The following is a 6372-nucleotide window of genomic DNA, read 5'->3' on the forward strand; positions in this document are numbered from 1 at the left end:
GTCGGGGGGTGCCGGAGACCTAAGTACGCCCCCGTTATGCGTGGGGGCGAAGTGCTGGCAGCCCCGACCCGAGTCCCTCCGCAAAATGCTCCTGGCATCCAGCTGGGCTCCCGGCGTGCTCAGCCTCCACTTTCTCCTCCCTCTGGGAGTCCTGGGCCGCGTCCGACGCCGCAGCCATTCCCTTTCCTGGGGGCTCTGAGCGGCCGGAAGGGCCCGGGCGTCGGGGCTGGAGCAGCTGCGGCCCGGTCAGTGCGAGGGGCCTCGTCGGGACGTTGTGCGGAGCCCCGCTCCCGCCACCGCGGAGGTCAAGACCGGGAGACCCGGCCGGAGGGGGCCGTGCCCGAGGGCGACGGTGCGGGAAACGGTCCAACGGGGGGGCGCAGCCCGGCCCCGGAACACGCCGGCGACCCCAGGGCCCTTGGAGCCGGCGGGGGGCTGCCTCCTCACACGCGGCGCGGCCTGCGCGCCAAGCCTCGCCGCCGACCTCGGGAACCCCCCAGCCTCTCCATTCGGCAACCGGAGGGGGCCGTCCGGGGCTGGGGGCAGCGCGATGGGCCCGCCCGAGGCTAGGCCGGGGACGGGGACGCAGGACAGCGCCCAACCTCAGAAGCCGGCGCGGGGTCCCGCCGGAGGGCCGGGACCGCGGAGGGAGGGAGGGCCGGGACCGCGGAGGGAGGGAGGGCCGGGACCGCGGATAGAGGGAGGGCCGCGGAGGGAGGGCCGGGGCCGCGGATAGAGGGAGGGCCGCGGAGGGAGGGAGGGCCGCGGAGGGAGGGAGGGCCGCGGAGGGAGGGCCGGGGCCGCGGAGGGAGGGCCGGGGCCGCGGAGGGAGGGAGGGCCGCGGAGGGAGGGCCGGGGCCGCGGAGGGAGGGCCGGGGCCGCGGAGGGAGGGCCGGGGCCGCGCGCGAGGCCGAGTGCGCACGCGCCGGACTCACGGGGCCCCCACAGCGCGCCGGGGCCGTCCTATGATTGGTCCGGGCGGCCGCGCTCTCGGCCAATCGGCGCGCGGCTCCTGGCTCGGCGCGAGCCTCCCGGGCGAGGGGCGAGGGGCGGGAGGGTCCGCCTCGGGCCGGGTCTCGCCGGTCTGGGGAGGCGCGCGCGGGTCCGCGGTGTCTTTCCCACAAGCCGCCAGCCGCCGCCCCGGAGACGAGGCCAGCGAGTCCGTGACCCTGGCCGCCCCCAGTCGTGAGCCCGTGGGCAGAAGCGGTGACTGACACACGCGGAGCCCCTCGCACCCCTCGCAGGGCCTCCCCGCCGACCCCCGGCCAGCCCCGCGCTCCCTGCTCCCATCCTGCGGGTGGGTCAGAAAAACAGTCCTTGGCTGGAGGGGCCGCGCCTGTGGCCCCAGCCACTCGGGAGGCCGCGGCGGGCGCAGCGCTTGAGCCCGGGAGGTGGAGGCTGCAGTGAGCCGGGATTGCACCGCCGCGCTCCAGCCTGGGCCGCAGAGCCAGACCCTGTCTCTCGGCCGAACGAATCAACCGTGCTTAGAAAGCACACAAGCTTGTTGTCAAAAATCAGCGGTGGTCATCTCCAGGCGGTGTGGTTGGAGCCAAACAAACACTGTTTCGGCCGCGCACGTGGCTCACGCCTTTGGGAGGGGTAATCCCAGCACCTTGGGAGAGGCTGGCGGATCATCTGAGGTCAGGAGTTCCACACTTCGTCTGTATTTCTATTTCTGTTGTAAAAATACAAAAGAAATACACGCCTGCAATCCCAGCTACTCTGGAGGCTGAGGCAGGAGAATCACTTGAGCCTGGATGCAGAGGTTGCAGTGAGCCGAGATCATGCCACTGCACTCCAGCCTGGGCAACAGAGGAAGACTCCGTCTCAAAAAGAAAAGAAAAGAAAAGAAAAAAGGCCGGGTGTGGTGGCTCACGCCTGTAATCCCAGGACTTTGGGACGCTGAGGCGGGCGGATTATGCGGGCAGGAGTTCGAGACCAGCCTGGCCAATATGGTGAGACCCCGTCTGTACTAAAAAAAAAAAGATACAAAAATTAGCCGGGTGTGGGGGGCACACACCTGTAGTCCCAGCTGCTTGGGAGGATGAGGCAGGAGAATCACTTAAACCTAGGAATCCGAAGTTGCAGTGAGCTGAGATTGAGCCACTGCACTCCAGCCTGGGCAACAGAGGAAGACTCTGTCTCCAAAAAGAAAAAAAAAATTACTTCTCTGCAATTTGTTAATTATTTCAGTTAGTGTTAGCATATTGTTTGTATGAAAATATTGCTTTTTAAAAATGAAGCCTGTGTAAGAAGAACAATAATAAAAACAGTACGGGTTCGTGAGGATGTGGAGAAATTGGAGCTCTCACTACAATGCATGCGCTGTGAAAAGCAGTTTAGCGGTTCTCAGAGCGGTTCTGTGCGGCCACACACCCCGAGAGCAGGGTGCAGGGACACGGACGGTACACTCCACACGGGCTATTCCAAATGTGTGTGTGTGGTTCGTTTTTTTTTTTTTTTTTTGAGACGGGGTCTCGCTCTGTCACCAGGCTAGAGTGCCATGGCTCACTGCAACCTTCGCCCTTGGGTTCCAGCTATTCTGCCTCAGCCCCCTGAGTAGCTGGGACTACAGGTGCATGCCACCACGCCCAGCTAACTTTTGTATTTTTAGTAGAGACGGGGTTTCACTATGTTGGCCAGAATGGTCTTGATGTCTTTTTTTTTTATGGTGAAAAGATGTCCATATATTTAGAATTAGCCGGCTGGACTCACGTTAGATGATCCAATTTTGTTGGCAACATCCAAAGCATCGTAATCAGGAGCCAGTGGAACATATGCCTTCTCTCCATCAGGCCAAATCAGGGTGTTGACCTTGGCCACATCAATGTCATAGAGCTTCTTCACAGCCTGTTTGATCTGGTTCTTGTTGGCTTTAACATCCACAATGTACACAAATGTGTTGTTGTCTTCTGTCTTCTTCACGGCAGACTCAGTGGTCAGGGGAAACTTGATGATCGCATTGTGGTCCAGTTTGCTTCTCCTGGGGGCGCTCTTCCGAGGATATTTGGGCCGCCTCCGGAGTCGCAGTGTCTTGGGCCGCCGGAAGGTGGGTGACATGTGGATCTTCTTTTTTTTTGTGGCTGTGGACACCTTTCAACACTGCCTTCTTGGCCTTCAACGCCTTCGCTTTGGCTTCGGCTTTAGGAGGGGCAGGAGCTTCCTTCTTCGCTTTCGGCGCCATCTTGTGAAAAGCGGTCTTGATCTCTTGACCTTGTGATCTGCCCACCTCGGCCTCCCAAAGTGCTGGGATTACAGGTGTGAGCCACAGGCGCCCGGCCGGGCTATTCCAAACGCTGACCACAACCATACTCACCGCAGAGAAAAGGTGGAACCCCCACGTTTCCATCCATAAATGAAAAGAGAAACAAATGTGGTCCCTCCATACAATGAACTATGATTTAACCTTAACAAGGAAGGAAATTCTGACACACCATGGACAGATGGCTTTGAAACATTATGCCAAGTGATTGTGCCAACCTCTGTCTGATTCCACTTATAAAACATCTAGAATGTGGAAATCCAGAAATGGAAAGTAGATTAGAGGTTGCCAGGGGCTGGGGAGAGAGGCAGAGGGAAGTTGATGCTCAGTGGAAACAGTCTCTGGGATGGCAAGGCAAAAAAGTTCTGTAAATGGACAGTGTGAGTCGCACAGCATGGTGAATGTACTCAGTACCTTTCAAGTGTACACTTAAAAATGGTTAAAACGGCAAAATGTATCACAGCCAAATCTCAGAAGAGCGCCCCCAGGGGAAGCAAACTTGGCCACGATGCTGTCATCAAGTTTCCGCTGACCACTGAGTCTGCCGTGAAGAAGATAGAAGATGACAACGCACTTTGTTCATTGTGGATGTTAAAGCCAACAAGCACCAGATCAAACAGGCTGTGAAGAAGCTCTATGACATTCATGTGGCCAATGTAAAAGTTTAAGAAATGATGGGCCAGGCATGGTGGCTCATGCCTTTAATCCCAGCACTTTGGGAGGCTGAGGCAGGCAGGTCACCTGAAGTCAGGAGTTTGAGACCAGCCTGGCCAACATAGTGAAACCCTGTCTCTACTAAAAATACAATTAGCTGGGTGGGGTGGTGCATGCCTGTAATCCCAGCTATTGGGAGGCTGAGGCAGGAGAATCGCTTGAACTTGAGAGGTGGAGGTTGCAGGGAGCCGAGATCATGCCACTGCACTCCAGCCTGGGCAATAGTACGAGACTCTGTCTCAACAAAAGAAAAAAATATATAATGTAACATACCCAAACTATTGAATTGTACACTTCAAATGGGTGAATTTTATGGTATGTGAATTATATCTCAATACTGCTGTTAAATTTACAGGCCAGGCAGAGTGGCTCATGCTTGTAATTAGGTGGGAGGATTGCTTGAGCCCAGGAGTTCAAGACTAATCTGGGCAACATAGGGAGACCTAGTATCTACAAAAAATTAAAAATAATTGCCATGCATGGTGGCATGTGTCTGTAGTCCCAGCCACTTGGGAGGCTGAGGTGGGAGGATCGCTGGAGCCAGGGAGGCTGTTTGCGGTGAGCCGTGGTGGTGCTGCTGTGCTCCAGCCTGGGCCACAGAGCAAGAGCTCCTGCCTCAAAACAAAATGTTTTTTAAAGGTTTACATCTGTAATTTCAGAAGCAGTGTGTGCCATTGATGTCTGCTCCAAGAACGCTCTTGGTTTGGGGTGGCAGGATTTCAGCTCCCAGGGGGGCAGATATTCTCTGAGCTAAAGGCCTGCTTCTCCCCGAGAGAGAGCACTGCTTTACCAGGTGTGTGCCTAACAGTTCTCGATCCCACTGGGAGAGCAGCGAGGGAAGGATGGCTCATTCAAAATGTACACACACAGGCAGCTCCAGTACAGAGAGGGGCTCTAAGCCTTGAGATGCTCCTCCCAGGACACACAATTCCAGATGACGGGATAACATGAGACACAGCTCCTGCGTCAGTACTCCCCCAGCTCCTGCCTGGGTGCTCCCCAGTTCCTGGCCTGATGCTCCCCAACTCCTGCCTGGACGCTCCTCCAGCTCCTGGCCTACATGCTCCCCTAGCTCCTGCCCAGATGCTCCCCCACCTCCTGCCCAGATGCTCCCCCAGCTCCTGGCCTGATGATCCCCAACTCCTGCCTGGATGCTCCCCCAGCTCTTGGCGTAGGTGCTCCCCAGTTCTTGCCTGGGTGCTCCCCCAGCTCCTGGCCTGATGCCCCCCAGTTCCTGCCTAGATGCTCCCCCAGTTCCTGCCTGGATGCTCCCCCAGCTCCTGGCCTAGGTGCTCCCCCAGCTCCTGCCCTGATGCTCCCCAGTTCCCGCCTTTGTGCTCCCCTAGCCCCCCAACTCAGAGTGCTCCTTACCTCTGGCCAGGCCCCCTTTCCGGCCCCGCCCCTTCGGGGGCTCCGGTGGGAACCACCTGGCTTTTTCCTCCCAACCAGACCAGCTCCCTCTGGTTTCCAAGTTGCCTGCTAATCCAGCTGGAAACACCGGCCTTTTGGGGCGGGCGGGGGCGCTCCCCACGAAGCAGCCACATAGGGTGCGAAGTCCCAAGGCCCACCCAGGAGGAGCGCCCACCTTTCCCACGCGGCCAAGCTTGGGGCCTGGCAGGCGGCCGCCATCCCGGCCACGGCCGCTGGAGGGCGACCCTGCACCGCTCCTGCCTGCCGGCTCCCGTGGGAGGGCGCCTGTGGCGGGCGCCGGAGGTTGATCTCCTGGTTCACGCCAGGATTGAGAACCCGAGGCCGGAGCGGGAGGCCTCGGAGCCGAGTTCAGATCGCGGCCTCGACCCGCCTGGCGGCGACTTCCGGCCCCGCGGCTGCGCTGCAGCTCGCCAGGTCGGGGTGAAAATGCAGAAACGGCCCCTTGGACTAAGTCACGACCGTTTGTTTCTCGCAGCGCCGCGTGGCCGCCTGCGGGCAACCGAGCCACACACACGCCGCGCCCGCCCCACCGCCCGGGGCCTGAACGCGCCGGCCACGACCCGCAGCCCCCTCGCATCCCGAGACCTCCGCACCGCAGTGCAGGTGGGGGTCCTCGGCCCGCGCCACCCGAGCAGGAGCCGAGCGCGCAGGCGCCACGCCTCCCCCACCCTTCGCCCTGCGCCCCTGGCTGGCGCTCCCTCCTGCAGCAGCTGGGCCTGGAATTCCGGCTGCGGAAGGGGCAGCACCCACGCGCCGCTCACGCCATGCATGTGGCCGCTGCAGGGTCTCCGCCTTTCCAGCCTGGTCCCCGGCTGTTTCCTGGTGCTGCCCAAGAAGCAGGTCCCTCGGCCAAACCAGCCCCTGCCCCCGAGCCGGCCGGTGCCCTCAGCCTCCGGGCCAGGGGGCAGACTGCTGGCGAATGACAGGTCCTGTCCACCCTGTCCTCCCTGGGAGCTGGCTGGTGA

At 60.2% G+C, this 6372-nt stretch overlaps 2 pseudogenes; one reads left to right on the top strand and one right to left on the bottom strand.

Annotated features, from left to right (window-relative positions):
* Positions 1-931: 931 nt before the first annotated feature.
* On the bottom strand, positions 932-3190 carry LOC116525410 (annotated as a pseudogene).
* Positions 3191-5105: 1915 nt separating this feature from the next.
* On the top strand, positions 5106-6372 carry LOC116525411 (annotated as a pseudogene).

This window comes from Sapajus apella, unplaced genomic scaffold, assembly GCF_009761245.1.
Source record: "Sapajus apella isolate SASKATOON/1434 unplaced genomic scaffold, GSC_monkey_1.0 scaffold48, whole genome shotgun sequence".
NCBI lineage: Eukaryota > Metazoa > Chordata > Mammalia > Primates > Cebidae > Sapajus > Sapajus apella.